This window comes from Panthera onca, chromosome C2 (assembly GCF_046562875.1).
Source record: "Panthera onca isolate mPanOnc1 chromosome C2, mPanOnc1 haplotype 2, whole genome shotgun sequence".
NCBI lineage: Eukaryota > Metazoa > Chordata > Mammalia > Carnivora > Felidae > Panthera > Panthera onca.
Window position 1 is genome coordinate 61,173,981 of NC_138347.1, and position 17,270 is coordinate 61,191,250.

The following is a 17,270-nucleotide window of genomic DNA, read 5'->3' on the forward strand; positions in this document are numbered from 1 at the left end:
AAAGTCCTACTAAATGCTGTTTATGAGAGACTTAGCTAATACATAACAAGAGAGAATGTTTGAAACTACAAGAAAGGTAAAAACTGAGGTAAGCATATTAAGGCTTAATAAACCAGATTCTAAGTAAAAGCATTATTAAAAAATAAAGATAGCCATTAAATAATGAAAATGAAACAGTTCATAACAAGACATAGTAAATTGTTTAAGCATCTAACAGCACAGATGTAAAATATATAAAACACAAACAGCAAAATTCTTAATCATAGTACAAAATTTGGTCATATGTCTATCATTAATTCTAAGAGAAAGCAGGCAAAAAAAAGTAATGATAATTTAATAAGGCAGATCTAATTATAAATATAAAACACTACACCTAAGAATTATAAGATACACATGCCTTCAAAGCACGCATGAAAAATGTGCAATAATTGACCTTATGTCAAGCCACAAAGTAAGTCTCAACACATACTAAATAATTAAAATCATTAATTATCTCCTCTAAGCACAGTTAAATTTATATTTAATAACAAAAACATAGTCTTGCCCCCTAAATACCTGGAATAACTGGAATTTTTCTTAAATTAAAACTTCATAAAAATCATGGGTCAAAGACTAATGAAAATTCAAAATTACAGAAAAAAATAGAACTTAATGAAAATGAATAAAACAACAAAACTCACAGGATGCAGCTTAAGCAAAGAAAAATGTATAGCTATAGATTTTTATGTTTAAAAAAACTAAAATTATCAAGTTAGAAAAGGTAGAATAAAGTAAAACCAAAAATGTAAGAGCAGAAAAATTACAAAATAATATCAGAAATAAGTGAAATAAAAAAACATACAGATAGTCAACAAAATAAAATTTGGTTCTTTGAAAAGATTAATAAAATAAAATTTTGGGAAGTTTTATTAAAAAGAGAAGGTACAAATAAACAGCATTAAAAAGGAAAAAAAAAGAACAAATCTGTTTAGAGATTTAAAATGATTACTGAATACCATGAATAACTTTATGCTATTATTTAAGCTAAATATTCAAGCTATTTTAGAACTTCCATGAAAAGACAATTTTATTGAAAAATTTTAACTTGCTTGAGAGGAGTCAGAAAACCTAAACAGACTATTGTAAATAAAAATATTACATAAGGAGTTAGAAACCTACACACACACACACACACACACACACACACACACACTCATGGCCCAAATACATTTAAAGACTTTAATAAACCTCCAAATCCAGTTATGGTCTCTATTATAAAAACTACCAGCAAAAACAGTAAAGTATGTCAACTTACTGTATAAGACTATTAACAATCACTAGATAAATGTGTTATGAGAAAGGAAAATTATTTGCAATAATGAAAATTAAGAGAGACAACCAAGCAAAGAACACTCAGGAAAAAGATTAGAACAGCTATCATTTATATAGCCCCTATCAGGTGCTTTTTCAAGAGTTTGTGTGTGTGTATATATATGTGTGTGTATATATATGTATGTATACATATACATATATATATATACATATATATATATACATAATTTAATCTATAAATCAGCCATGTGAGGGAGTTTTATTTTCATCTTTATCACTATTTTATAAAAGAAGAAAATGAGGTTCAAGTGATACTCTTTTCTTTGAGACAAGAAACTACCTCAAGGTCAAAGATCTAGCTAATAAATAGCAGAGCTTAGTTTTAGCAGACTAAAGCCTATTACTTAAACACTACCTTCTACTGTTTCCTCATCTTTGTAAAAGTAAATTTAAAAAAAACCCAAAACTAAATCTGATTTTGAATGCAATATAATTTTGGCTTTCAGCAGCTTTATTATGATACTCTTAGACATTGTTTTCTTAAATGTATTGTGTTTTGAGTTCACTAAACCTTGAAAATCTATATATGTCTCTTGCAAAATTTGGGAAGTTTTGACCTTTATTCTTAAAAAATTACAATATTTTTTCTGCCCTATTCTTATTCTTTAATTACCTATATGCTAGATCTTTTTTTTTTTTTTTGCTAGATCTTTTAAAATGTCCTTCAGGCTTCTGAGGTCCTACTTATTTTTTTCCATTCTTTCTCTCACTCCTTTCTAGATAGGATGCTTTTTATTGAACTATCTTCAGGTTCATCAACTTCTTCTGTCACTTCTATTAATGGTATTAAGCCTATTAATAATTTATTTCAGATAATGTATTTTTCTGTTCTAAATTTTCCATTTGGTTATATGTTTATATATATTATATATATGTAATATATATGCATTTCTCTTTGAGATTTCCTATCTTTTTATTCATTTCAACAGTATTCTCTTTCACCTCCCTGAGCACAGGTAAAATAGCTACTTTTTTTTTAAGTTTATTTATTTATTTTGAGACAGAGAGAGTGTGTGTGTGAGCAGGGAAGGGGCAGAGAGAGAGGGAAAGAGAATTTCAAGCAGGCTCTGCACTGTCAGCATGAAGCCTGACACAGGGCTTGAACTCAGGAACCGGAGTTCATGATCTGAGCCGAAACCAAGAGCCGGCCACTTAAGTAACTGAGTCACCAAGGTGCCATTGGAATAGCTACTTTAATTTTCTTGCCTGATAATTCCAACATTTGGGTCCTTTCAGGATTGTTATCCATTGATTTTCCTTTAGAGGTTTTGTTTTTTGTTTTGTTTTGTTCATATTTGACTCATTAGGGTTTTATCTTGGACATTTTCAATGTTAATTGTGGATACAGTGAATTCTGGTATATAGAGCCAAAGAGTACTGATATTTTTGTTTTAACAGGCCATTAACTTGCTTCGTCTCAAACTGCAAACTCTGTCCTGTTCAGATCTCAGTTGATTGCTTTCAGGATGTCATATACATATGTTTTTCAGGAGGCAGCCATAGTTAGGCAGGGTTTATATACAGAATTTGAGATTCTCCTATCTCTATCTCTTTCCTTTCCTGAATTGCCCCTTATTCTCTGGCATCTGTACCCATTTCCAGGATTCCTCCAATCAGAAAGCAGTGGGCTTTCTTTTGGAGTTCAGTTGCCCTGTTGCCACCAGAGCTATAGTTACCCTCAGGAAAAGCCACAAAAATGTGAAACCACCCCACCCCATTCCAGTTGCTTAATCCAAGTTTCACTCTCCTCAAAAATCTTCCTACTATTGTTCATTCTCCATAACCTTCGATCATTGTATTGTTTTTGTTTTGTTTATTTTTCTTTTGTTTTTTGCTTTCGTTCAGAGTTTTGTTCAGTTGTTATTTGCAGGTGGGGTGTTGGTTAGAAGTTTCTTTCTTTATACCAGAAGCAAAACTCATATATTATTATTAATTGGGGGAACAGAAAGCTCTTAAAAAGTATCAAGAAGTATAGATAAAAATTGTAGTAAATGGGCTAGTAATATGTCACTTGCTTCTGGAAGAGGCCTGAACACATGAAGAAAAGGGGCAATAAAGTGGGTAATAAACTTAAAAAAATATGTGCCACCAAATGAGTAAGAATAAAAGTGAAATGCATATACATCAAATTTTGGAAATGGGAAAAAATGTCAGTCATATGTTCCAAGACCAACATTTTTCATCAAATCTCAGAACCAAAGTAAGGAAAACAAATAGATAAAAGAACTTCTGTTCAAAGAGGGTTTTTTTTTTTTGTCAAGATTTACATTAACCCACAACATATCTTAAAGTTTGAAAAACTGTCTCAAGAACTGACAATGATTAAGCTCCCAACTAAATTATATTTTCTAAATTAAAAACAAGCACCTACTCAAATGTAACTTTTTTTTAAATGAAACTAAAGCACATCCACTTTATAGATGAAAATAGAGCCCATACATCTTTATCGTTACAAGATCTGTTTCCAGACTTGATACATTATAGGACATGATAATATCAGGCAATGAGAAAAAAAATCTCATTGAAAACTCAGCAAAAATCTAATTTCTGCAAGAGATCTATCATTGGAAGTAATTTCACTATACTCCTTTCTCCTTTGGTATACCTCTGGATCTAACTGCATCAGGGTACAATGAAATATACCTTCAGCTATCAGAAGATATGGTTCCACCATCAAGCAGCTGAGGGATCTTGGACAATTCCCTTCACCTATCAAGGCTTTAATTTGCTTATCTGAAATGTGAGGCCAGAACACATGGTTTCCACTCTCTAACTGCAGCATTCTATGACGATATACATAGTCTTATTTCTGGATTTTTCAATGTTATGGGCATTATTGTATGATTTCTGCATAACAGATATGGCAAATTCCTCAGATCCCAGGACTATGGAAAAGATTTAGGAAGAGATAGATTATCCTCATTACAAAGGAGAGTTAGGCAGGGCTTCCACATACAATTTCTAGTAAATCATCAACTGACATCTGAAGTTGCCATGTCTCCAAAGATAAGAACTGTATTTACATCAGTACTTCAGGTGAGTGGGATAATTTCGTGAACGGTGTGTTAACATAATTTTAAATGTGAAGATTAAGCAATTGGACATTTATTATGAATTTCAAAGAAATGATGTTACAATATTAAGATTCTGAGAACTTTAGATGTATCTCCTTATAAAAACTGCTTACTTGTGATGAGCGCTACGTGTTATATGTAAGTGATGAATCACTGGGTTCTAGTCCTAAAACCAATAGCACACTGTATATTAGCTAACTTGAATTTAAATAAATAAGTTAAAAAAAAAAACACTCTGCTTAGAACCAAAAAGTGTTATAAGCAGTGCAATGTTCTTGAGAACTGCCTGAATTACATTCATTCAAATAACCTTAACAAATATGCATTACACACCTGGTTGGTACAAGGTGCTATACTGTTCGCTGTTCACACATACATATAAGAAAGAATTTTATGCCTGCCTTTAGGGAGTTTATAATTTATCAGAAGCAATGCATACTAGAAGGCATCCAGACATAAATAAGAATAGTGCATAGCAAGAAAAGGTAAATACAATGAAGGAGGAAAACAGAGAACCCTGTGCTTCAGGCTTTGCTCCCAGCAGAGAACTAAACAAGTGGGGATGAGGATCACACTGCAGGAGGTGGCCAACCAGATAGCCTGAAGGACACTCAGAGTTAGCTAGTGAAGCTGGAAATAGGGGGATTGCTAGAGGAGCCTGGAGAAACAGGCAGAGCTGTGGACCTAGAAGACCAGCAATTAGTTGAAGATCTGACAGGTGGCAACTTGGAAAATAAAATTCCTATATTCCTATCCTGAAAGGACCCAAGGATGATTCTGTGCAGCTGGGAGTTGAGAAAGGATAGAAGTGAAGTAAGTTTTCTGTTATGCGAACAAGATTCTTCCAAGTTAAGGAAATATGAGCAAAACCATAGAAGAAGAAATTTTGAGTTTGTCAAGTTTTCCGCCTCATGACCATGTCAATATAAGCAGAAATTATATGAACAAGTAACAGGTTTTTATCAGTTTACAAATTCTGGCAGGCTAAATTAAACCTGAAGACGAGGACAAAATTACCTTCAAGTTCCTGTTTACAAGTTTCTATTCCCTAAAAGGCTATTTATATAGGTCATATGTGCAATTCAGTTGCATCCTTTCTAAATAATTCTATTTAAATGTGAAATGGTTGGACTCAAATATCACTGGTCTTCATTTTGTTTTGAAAGGACAGTAAGAACAAATTAATCTATAATCACACTAATGATAAGAATCAGAATTTTAACTCCTTCCTTTGAAATGAAGAGGCAAATACTTTAGCCAAGAGCTTGCAAGTTTAATTTACAATTCACAAAAATCTACAAACATAAATCAAGTGATGAGAATTTCCCTTATCCTTACTTGAATATCACTGTGATATTTTGAATATCAGTTTTAACAAAATGAATAAGAGCGCAACAGAGTTCAGATGAAGCTTATTTCTTGCCAATATCCATATGAATGCCAAATACCATCCAAGCAGATTGTGTGGCTACTTACTACAAATGAATCCTCTTGCACTCCATTCAAACTAAAAAAAAAAAAAAAAAAATTCCTCAGATTGGGCACTTGCCACTAGTTAGAGTCCTCCTAGTCACTGCTTCATAGTGAACAAGACCTAAGAGAGACACAGTGACCTGTTGAGGCCACCTCGGTACCATATTGTAGATCACTCATGTTGTGCTTCTTCAGAAACAAGCTATGAATAGTAGAAAGAGAGGGTATGTTACACTTTGCCTGTGAATCTTGCTTTTTGGATGGAGGAAGGAACAATGAAAAAAAGGAAACCAATATTTAGTTAGCTCTGTTTTGAGCTAGCCACTTAGCAAATGTTTTGCTATTTAATTATCACAATCAAAGGAGGTATTAATCCCATGTGATGTAAGAAAGGAGTGGAGTTCAAAAAGCCAAGTTATTTTTGTGACATCATGTGTCATCCCAATTTGACTCTGAAACACCTGTTCTTTCCCATACATCTTATTTTTGTTCATTATCCACTTCTAAAAGGTAGCATACTTCCTTAGGATTGCAGCTCTGGTTGGCAGAAGAGTCCCCTCAAGCTGTTTTCGGTCACCTTGTTCAGGGGTTGTGCACTGATTGTGTTAATGGTCACCTCCTCTCCAGGTCTAGTGTCATGGATCACCTATAACAAAACAAACTGAAGGAGTATTTGCCTATGTACAACCAAGAGAGTTGATTTCAAAAGTGCTGAGCCTCACAGCTAAGATAGTGGCAACAGCCTGTACAGAGGCTGATCAATGAAATCATGTTTTTGTTCCACTGGTTTCTGTTCTTTGGAGTCCCCAGGGTGCACTCTATCACTGTTGGATCTATGACTATAGTCTCCTTTCCTTCCAAGCTTCTCTCCAAGCCATACTTATCATGTCTAGTTTTTTGATATCACAGATATTGTCAAACCCTAGGCCTCATAAATTTTCTACTCTTTTATATTGTCTTTCTATCCTAGCCCCAACCCCATAACACATAACTTTCTTCTTTTGTTAATACCCTCCATTCACTTTCTGATTTTGCTTCATTTATCAAGCTCTCTTGGTTGAGATTCTAAGATGGGAAATTTAGTGTAAGTAGTTTATTTGGGAGACAACCCCAGGAAACACTAGTAGGGAATAAAGGAAGTGAAGCAGAGAAGGGAAATAGACTGTCAGCAAAGATAACCATCAACAGTTCCTCAGATCCTTGTTGTTGAATGTTGCCCCTCATTTCAAAAGGCAAAGTTTAATAAGAGACTCTTAAATACAGAGAACAAACTGAAGGTGGATAGGGGGTTGGGGGGAGAGGGGAAAATGGGTGATGGGCATTGAAGAGGGCACTTGGGATGGGCACTAGGTGTTGTATGTAAGCGATGAACCACGGGAATCTACCCCAAAAACTAACAGCATACTTTACATACTGTAGTTAGCCAATTTGACAATAAATTATATTTAAAGAGGGTGGGCAGAGTCTGTTTCCCTTCATCTTGAATCAGGGTTGGACTTTGACCTTTTGACCATAGATTGCAACAGAGGTCACACTGTGCCTGTTCTGAACAAAGGCTGGAAGAGTCCTGGTGGCCTCCTCTTTTGCTTTCTTGAGATGCAGACACCATGTGAAGAAGCTCTGACTAGACTGGTGAATGATAAGAAGCCATGCGGACAGAAAGAGGTTCAGACAGACTCCAGCTATTCTAGCCACTGCACTGAGGCCTCAGACTTTGGTAAGTAAAGCCATTATGGATATTCCTGACTGACAGGCTTGCAGTAAAGTGCAGTTACATGTGTGACCTCTGGTATCAGTAGGCAGGAAAGAAGAATACCCCAGCTAAGTCCAGCCACCCCACAGTGCTATAAGAAATAGACCCTTATTGTTTTAAGTAACTAAGTTTGGGGGTAGTTTGTTACACAGCCATAAATGAAACATGTAGGAAGTCCATAAGGGGTACATTTATTAAGCAGCTTACTGCTATGGTCAATTGGAGCTCAATCTTACTGGGACATTTTGGCAAACAGTGCAGAACATGCTGACAGTTAGCCCATGTAAAGGGTGAGGGTCTTAATTTATCCAACAACTTGCCACCAATTATTTGCTTAAGGCTTCTTCTAGTGACATTAGCTCTTTGGCACTTGAAGCCTACCCAACATATTCGCTCAACATCCAGAAAAAAAGCCTGGGAGAAAGTCACAAGTATCAGCCATAAGTCCTCAGTGACAAGATATGAGTGGTGGGGAGAAACAAAAGAGTGCGGACACTGGTGAAGACCAGTTCTGGAGCACCTGCCTTCTCCACTCCTAGAGTTCAGAAGCTACAGAGGGTCTTATAAATGCACAGACTGTAACTACTCCCTCCACACTTAGCTGGGCCCAAAGCTGCTGAACAGTCCTCCTCTGTTTCCCTAAGCAACATCTCTCCACTTTTGTATATGATATCTATTTCAAATCTTCCCTCTTCCTGAAATCCAACACCACACCCTCTGTCCATTCAGTGTCTGCTACCCATCCTAGTGAGAATATAAAGGTCATTAGATCAACTTTTTTGGTAGCTTACTTACAAACTAATTCTGCTAATATCCATCTGTTCCCCCTTCCCTACCAATGCCAAAGGAAAGGACCAACTTCAATCCATCATTTACCCACCCACCTCTCTGTCACTGAAACCTTCTGCCTTAGGGCTTCTGCCCCTCTTATGTAATTGCCCAATCTCTCTCTCTCTCTCTCTCTCTCTCTCTCTCTCTCTCTCTCTCTCTCTCTATCTCTCCCTCCCTCCCTCCCTCCCTCCCTCTCTCCCTCCCTCTCTCTCTCTCTCTCTCTCAACACACAAATATGATCAAGCCACTGAATTACTGAAATTCTACATACTTTTTTTCTCCCCTGACATATACTCATTTCTTCCTCACCCATCTGCCAGACTCTTCCCTGGCAAACTCCCCTTCACCCTTTAGCTAAACTTAGCTATTTCCTCCTCAGGAATGCCTTCTCTAACCCTGCTGTGCATCACTTCCCAAATCTCCGCTTACTCCCATCAGGGCAGCTGGCTCTCTATTGAAAGTTCCATGTCCCCTTTCCTGATATTCCCCCTTTTCCTCCCATTGGATGTAAGGTCCTCCAAATCAGATATTTGTCTTATAAATTTTTGACTACAGTCTCTCTACCTGGAACACATTGGGTGCTTAATACATATTTATTGAATAAATAAATGACTGGGGTCCTTTTATTCTCCTCTTCTTACCATTCCAGAGTAACTTAAGCGAGAGCTGCATTCAAGATATAAGCATGCTGTGGTCCTTCTTTCCATTCTCTTTTTTTTCTTTTTAGTCTTCTATAAAAAGGTATCATACTGACACCTTCTTTAATTTGTACACTGTTTAGTAAAATAAATAAATAAAATAACACAGCAAAATGCACTTCCTTATTTGCTCAGAAGCTCAGAAATCCCTTGCTAACTTGGAACTTTTTGTCTTTTTATAATGCTATGGAGAAACAGACTTCAACACTGCTTTCTAAAATGGAATTTGTATTTCTTAACATCAAAACTTCACAATTTCTTAAGTTTCAAAAGGATTTTCATAGGTAAGAACATATACTTGTATATTCACAGTGAGCTTAAGAAAATTTTTCTAAAAAAATGTTAAACAACCTCCTTTTTTTTGTAGTCAAATTGACGAGCCTGTCAACATCAGTTTTTACAGTTATGGTTTTTATTTTCATCAAAAAATGAACCATCACCTTTAAGAGAAATGAAAAAACAATCAGTGTGGGTTTATGGTCACTTGAGGGCCCTCCTACCTAGTGTTAGAGTCATTTCTTAAACCATAGACCAGATTTCCTGGGAAAGGATTTGGAACAAGGAATATATTCTCTCTGCCTCCTCCCCACCACATTCTCATCGATTAGGGAATGTGAGACATTTTAAGTCTTTAATATGAAGTAAAGCTCACTGCTTAGAATGCCTGAAATCCCTTTCCCACCATGCCACCCTTTGGAAGAGTGGGGGAGGAAAGGTGGCTTTTACAGGCTGGTCTTCAGGGAGATAAGAACATTGAAATGTTATTATTTTTATTTCCTGCCACCTCAAATTCAGAGTATTTTTGATATGATGAAGTCTTTCTATTCTTCACTAAAAACACCCTGCCAATTCAGATTGTTAAAATTTAAATTAAAGCAAAAAAAATTTTTTAAAGGTGAAATCAGATTAGCAAACCATCTGAAAAGCACTGTCGTTTATAAAACTTGGTAAAATGTAGGAAGAAGCATATTTCCTACTCTATTTTCTTGGTCTGTGGATACCTGGGACATAATTCAGTTTTCCATCCCCTGTTCCCTGATCAGCTCACTCTTTGTTCAGCTCTATCTTCACTCTGGCATATAATTACTTCTTCAGCTCCTGTGCTATTTGGTTTTAAGCACCTCTTACCCCCAAGGCCTCATGGCTCTAAGGGCTTGTTGAATTTAAACAAGCACATTTAAATCTTTGTCTTTAAATGAGTAAAATAAAAGTCTTCACACCTAACAAGGAGAACTATGCTATCCACCTACACTCTAAATGCGCATGTTATAATTGTCTACCAGATCATAATGAGCATCTATCCATCCTCAAAATCAGAGAAAGGAGGATTCATTCTAGAGGTAAATTTACAATAAATGGTTTTATCCTCGATTAGCTATGTGTGTTTGGGGACACGGAGATTGGCACGTGCATAATTTAACCTAATAAGGATTGGATGATCAGGGACATCTTAGAAATAAAGGTGGGGGAAAGATAGTGGAAGAAAAACAAAAGAAAAAAGCAAGATTACTAACAGAAAAATATATAAGACAACAAAGTGAAGCCTTAACTCTCACCCAGCAAACTCGACATACTTACACACATCCTCATACTCACACGTGTGCATGCACAGGCACATGCACGTGCACAGACATACACACAGTGTAGTTATGTTAAATGTTAAATGTTAAAACACTAGGCCTTCCCTAGAGACCTACAGAAGGCCTGACTCTCTATTACTGCTGCTGCTAGAAAATCATAAATAGCATCTATGGTCTTAGTTTAGCCTTGAGTAATCAGTGATCATGATATTTGTTACATGTTCTTAATTTACCTCAGCCACTGGTAAATGAGTATTGAATGAGACTCTCATTTAAATACACTGTCAAAAAGAAGTATTTAAAAATAGGCATTATAAACTATATGAAAAGTTTTTAGTGAAAAAATGAATAAATTTTAATAGATCTCAAATGAAAAACAAGAGATATTTAATCTCATGAAGGAAATACAAATTTAAAAAGTGAAATACCATTATTTCATCTATCAAATCAATGAAAGTTAAAAAAAAAAAAAAGGAAAGCAAAATCCAGTGTTGAAAAATTACACTTCAGTGAGGATGGAAACTGGTACAAAGTTTTTTGAAGGAAAATCAAGCACTCTGTATCAAGAGTGTGAATAATGATTATCTGCTGTGTCGGTTTGGGTCCTCTGGTGCCAATGCCAATTGGGTGTGTAGGATACTTATTAAGGCAATAGACTGTGAATGATAAAGAGTGAGAGACTTAGCCAAGGAGAATTGTGAGGCTGTGAGGCAAGTATGACACCGATAAAAGAAAAGAGGGGTGAAGAGTTTCGCACGCAGAGCAGCTCTGAGAAAGTCTCAGCCAGGTTGGTGGGAAATCCTTGAGTCAAAACTGCCCCTCAGAAGAATCTCACATCGCAAAGAGTGAGTACTCCAAATAAGGTTGGTTACTGCCTAGGAGCAGCCCAGGGTAAGCACATGGATGCCTGAGTGCTTTGGTGAACCTAAAAGTATGGCATCTGGAAGCTGCTAACTACCCATACTGTCGAGAACAGCTTCTCTTGAAAAGAGATCTAAAAAGGGCATTGTCATGGTCAAACATATGACTTTATTCCAAATCTAGGAATTTATCCTAAGGAAACAAACTAAATACTAGGGGACAAAACTTTCTACACAAAAAGCTCATCATATTCTTTTTAAAAATAGCTGAATCTGGAAACAATTTAAATATCTAAGTATAATGATTAAATCACTATGGTATATCTACTCAGTAGAATATGCTGTAGCTATTAAAATGGAAAAGCCACCTATGTTTTCAGTCAAATTTAAATATTAGACACAACATAGTGTAATCATTAAAATTAAAACCTTTGAAAAGACTGGGAGAAAGTGAACCAATATAGTGATATAAATATTTTTCTTTGAGACTTTTAAATTTTTCCAAATTTTATTCTTTAATAAAGAAATCTTTATTTGGAGGAATGAGGTATGAAAAATGAAAGAAAAAAACATGATATTTTAAAGGATTTATAATGGAAAGTAAATAAGAAAAACATTAAGATATAGAAAAAAAAAACAAATAAAACAAATACAAGTTTGATGAATACTATCTTTAAGAATTCTAGAAAATGGCTTCCTGGATTCAACACAGTAATTTTTTTCTTAAACGTAAAATGGCTTCATGGAGTCAACACACTATTTTTTTTTTAATGTTTATTTATTTTTGAGAGAGACAGAGACAGAACGTGAGCAGAGGAGGGGCAGAGAGAGAGAGGAAGACACAGAATCCAAAGCAGGTTCCAGGCTCTGAGCTGTCAGCACAGAGCCCTATGTGGGGCTTGAACTCATGAGCCGTGAGATCATCACCTTAATTAGCATATTAGATCATGACTTGATTAGCATATTCATTTTTCAACTTAGAATTGAACAATTTTCTGAGAGTTATCATATGCCGGGAACTATGCAGGTAACTCAAAGGTCACAGAGTAATGTGATAAAATGTTTGCTTTACCCTGTATAGGCATACCTTGTTTCATTGTGCTTCACTGTATTCTGCTTCACAGATACTGCAGTTTTTACAAATTGAAAATTTGTGGCAACACTACATTGAGCAAATCTATCAGTGCCATTTTTTTTCTGACAGCATTTGCTCCCTTCATGTCTGTGTGTCATATTTTGATAATTCTTACAAGATTTCAAAATTTTTCATAATTATTATTTTTGTTGCTCTGTGATAAATGCTCTTTGATGTTACTATTATAATCATTTTGGGTCAACACCAACTGTACCCATATAAGACAGCAAAATTAATTGATAAATGTTGTATGTCTTCTGATTGTATGTGTTCTGACTGCTCCACTGCCCATTCCCCCATCTTGTTCCCTTTCCTTGGGCCTCCCTATTCCCTGAAACACAACATTATTGAAATTAAACCAATTAATAACCTCAAGACAGCCTCTAAATGTTCTAGTGAAGGGAAGAGTCACATGGCTCTCATTTTAAGTCAAAAGACAGAAATGATTAAGTTTAGTGAGGAAGTCATGTCAAAAGCCAAGATAGGCCAAAGGTTAGGCCTCTTGCTTGGCCAAATTTTGGATGCAAAGGAAAAGTTCTTGAGGGCAAATTTAAAAAATAAATAAATACTTATGAAATGATGAAAAACTACTCCAGTGAACACAGAAATGATAAAAAAATAAAACAGTCTTATTACTGATATGGAAAAAGTTTCAGTGGTCTGAATAGAAGATCAAACCAGCCACAACACTCCTTTAAGCCAAAGCCTAATCCAGAGCAGGGCCCTAACTTTCAATTCTGGGAAGGCTGAGAGAGGTGAGGAAGCTGCAGAAGAAAAGTCTGAAACTATGAAGTTGGTTCATGAAGTTTAAGGAAAGAAGCTCTCTTTTCATCTTTAACATAAAAGTGCAAGGTGAAGCAGCAGGTGCTGCTGTAGAAGCTGCAGCAAGTTATCCAGAAGATCTAGTTAAGATAATAGATGAAGGTGGCTGCATTAAACAACAGATTTTCAATGCAGATGAAACAACCTTCTATTTGAAGAAGACACCATCTAGGAGTTTCATACCTAGAAAGGAGAAGTCAATCCCTGAAAGCTTCAAAGAACAGTCTGACTCTCTTGTTAGGGTCTAGGACAGCTGGTGACTTTAAATTCAAGCCAATGCTCACTTACCATTCCAAAAAATCTACAGCCCTTAAGAGTTCTGCTGAATCTATTCTGCCTATGCTCTGTAAATAGGACAACAAAGCTTGGATGAGAGCACATGTGCTTACAACATAGTTTACTGAATATTTTAAACCCACTGTTGAGATCTACTGCTCAGAAAAAAACAAAAACAAAGAACAAAACAAAGATTCCTTTCAAAATTATACCGCTCATTAAGAATGCACCTGGTCACCTAAGAGCTGTGATGGGGATGGACAGTGAGATTAAAGTTGTTTTCATGCCTGCTAACACAGTATCCAGTTTGCAGCCCATGGATCAATGAGTCATTTGACTTTCAAGTCCTACTGTTTAAGAAATACATTTTGTAAGGCTATAGCTGCAATAGATAGTGATTCCTCTGGTGGATCTGGGCAAAGTAAATTGAAAACCTTCTGCAAAGGATTCACCATTCTGGATGCCATTAAGAACATTTGAGATGGGATCTACTCCTGGTAAAGATACCAAGAAAACTGTTGAAACAATAAGGATTTAAAATGTGACATAAACTTCTACTCTGGGTAAAATGCTATTACACAGCATTTCATGCTACAGAGAAATTATTTGCGAAAAGTAAGATGCAGAAGCTTCATTGTTGTCTTATTTTAAGAAATTGCCACAGCCACCCAGCCCTTCAGCAGCTAGCACCCTGATCAGTCAGCAGCCATCAACACTGAGGCAAGAACTTTTTCAGCAAAAAGACTACAACTAGCTGAAAGCTCAGATGAAGATTGACATATTTTAGCAATAAAATAATATTAATTAAGGCATGTATATTGTCTCCTCAGACATAATGTATTGTACACTTACTATACTACAATATAGTGTAAACATAATTTTTATATGCACTGGGAAATCAAAAAATTCATTTGGCTCTCTTTATTGCAATATTTGCTTTATGTGGTGGCCTAGAACCGTACTCGTGATATATCTGAGACATGCCTGCATTCTGAAATTGTTTATAGGAAATACATATTTCCAAACCCATATGTCCATGTCCTTGGAATATCTGTCCATTTGAGTATAATATGTTTCATTGCTTTTCAGATTTTATTTAATATATACATGAGGGACAGAGTCTGATTACAATTTGATTAATTCACATAAATGAAGAAAGGAGGACATTATCCATTTATTTCTTACTCTCTTTTGACTGTCAAAAGTATCCTGAACCTTGCTATAGTGAGCCAAACCCTCTCCAGGTAGAACTCACAAGCACAGGTTTCATAGATTGCTGTCATGCTCCCTAATTAAGCGATTTTTCTAGGTATACTTGCATAACATCTCTGATATAATGCATACCTATCTTCTTATTCAGCTTAAGCATGCATTTTTTTTCATTTAAAATCCATCAACTAATGATCTGTGTCCTTAAGTAATTAATTCAATGATTACATGAATTAATATAATGCATATCCCTTTAAAGGAGTTAATATTTTCTATGTTTATGTTACAGAACTGGCCTTGGGTGACTATTATCCATGCCCTGAATTTCATAGTGGTTCAAGGACAAACTATTTCCCCTTTGTAATTCGGTAAGTTTGCTCCAAAGGAGCCTAATGCTTCTCCACTCAACAATGAGTAAAATGCATTCAGAGACCTTAGGGGACCTATTCTTAATAACATAGAGTTCTGTCCCAGTTTGTTAAATTCACTGAATTTATAACTCATTGTTACTGTCAAAGAAGTAATCCAAACATGTTACTGGTTTGATCTCCTAACATCCACAGAGCAAATTTGGAGCCATTTTTTTTCAAACAAATAGAATAACAAAAACAAAAATACACTAGATACCAATAAGTTACATATAGGAAGGCAGACTTCATATTTATCACTAGAAAAGCTATAGAAAATTTGTCTCAAAACTGTTTTATGCTTCTGAGCAGTGCTATAGCCATCCACTATCATCAGCACCAATAATGATGATGAGAACAATAATAATAGCCCCCTACATCTGCGTGATAGTTTCACTTCGGGAAAAGACTTTCACATACTACCTCTAATCCGGTCCCTGTAATGACTCTGAGAAAGTAAGGTAAATGCTTTCAATGTCTCATTTAATGAAGGAGGAAATTGGAGTCCGGAGAAGATAAGAGCCTTGCGTGACAGCAACATGTACCTGGAACTAGGTCACTGGCCACTTGACTTTGACTTCCGGGTTTGTATTTTAATACTTTCAAATCAAAAGAATACATGATTTGCAATGTCTTTATAAATTATGTACAAACCACTTGAAATCAAAGCAATTTATGATATAGACAAAAATTTGAAAGATATGTCTTTGATCGGCAGGGCCAAAGGGGAGATAAGTCAAAAGATATCTAAGGATTCTATAGCCCTTGAAATAATTACTCGGTACTTTTACTTATATTTCATTCTTGTTTCAGAAAATATTTAACTTTTGAGGGTTTCATGATTATAAAATATAATGGATTGTTAATAACAATAAATAAATCTTCATTCTGTTTAAATAGGTGTGCTTATCCAGGTCCTTACTATTCAACTGTCATTACAACTGGTTCATTTGACCCAAGTTTCCAGGAGTGGATCCACTAGGACAAGCACTGATATATCTGCTGCTGCTGATTTTACTAATTGAATATTATATTATACCAATTCATCACGTTATCCAGGGAGACAAGAAAATTTCAGGAAAAAAGTGAATAAGTCAAAATTCTTTAAAAAATTATTTATACCCCACTTACAAAACTATTTTCTATGCCTAGTTATTTACTACTCTCACCACAAGATATACATGAATGCGAGTTTTTAAATGACATTGACTTCCCTTTATCGACCCCTTTACTCATTGTTAAAGGAAACTGGCACCAGTTTATTACAAAGGAAAACATTAATCATGGTTTAGAACACAAAGTGGGGAAGAATATTATAGCCCACTAAAACTGCCATTTTTATCTGGATTCTCGGGATGCATATAACTAGAAGATTTGCTTTGTACCAGGTATAACTAACTTCATTTTAGAAAACAGTAATGGTATTTTTGGTGATTTTTAAATTTCAAAACAGTATAGGTTTAGCTAGGGAGATTAATGTAAGTGTTCAAATGGAGATTTATCAATTTGTACATGTCAAATGAACTTCACTAACAAATTCTTTTTGTACTTTTAAATACCAAAGAAATAATGGTTAGGTCCAAATACATGTAAGAAATTCATATAAAGAGGAGTATAAATATATTTGAAAGTGCAATATATCTTCATATATTACTTTGTAAAGTAACAAGATAGTTAACTCAACCCACCCCCAAATAACCTGTTAACCAAAATAGCATCCTGAGAGGGCCCCCAGTTCTACCATGATAGAGGGGCTTGCATCAAAGCACCCATCCTGCTGA

The 17,270-nt window shown here is 35.4% G+C and overlaps 1 protein-coding gene across 41 annotated transcripts in view; it reads right to left on the reverse strand.

The window, feature by feature from the left end:
- The window catches only part of ZBTB20 (zinc finger and BTB domain containing 20), a 785,665-nt gene that overhangs the window by 590,062 nt on the left and 178,333 nt on the right, over positions 1-17,270 (reverse strand). For 3 of the 41 annotated variants that reach the window (XM_078453021.2, XM_078453027.2, XM_078453024.2), the window contains exon 4: positions 5,922-5,952. The exons of the other annotated variants lie outside the window; for them this stretch is intronic. The gene's annotated coding sequence lies outside the window, so the exon portion shown is untranslated. The remainder of the gene's footprint in view (positions 1-5,921; positions 5,953-17,270) is intronic. 41 annotated transcript variants of the gene reach the window in all.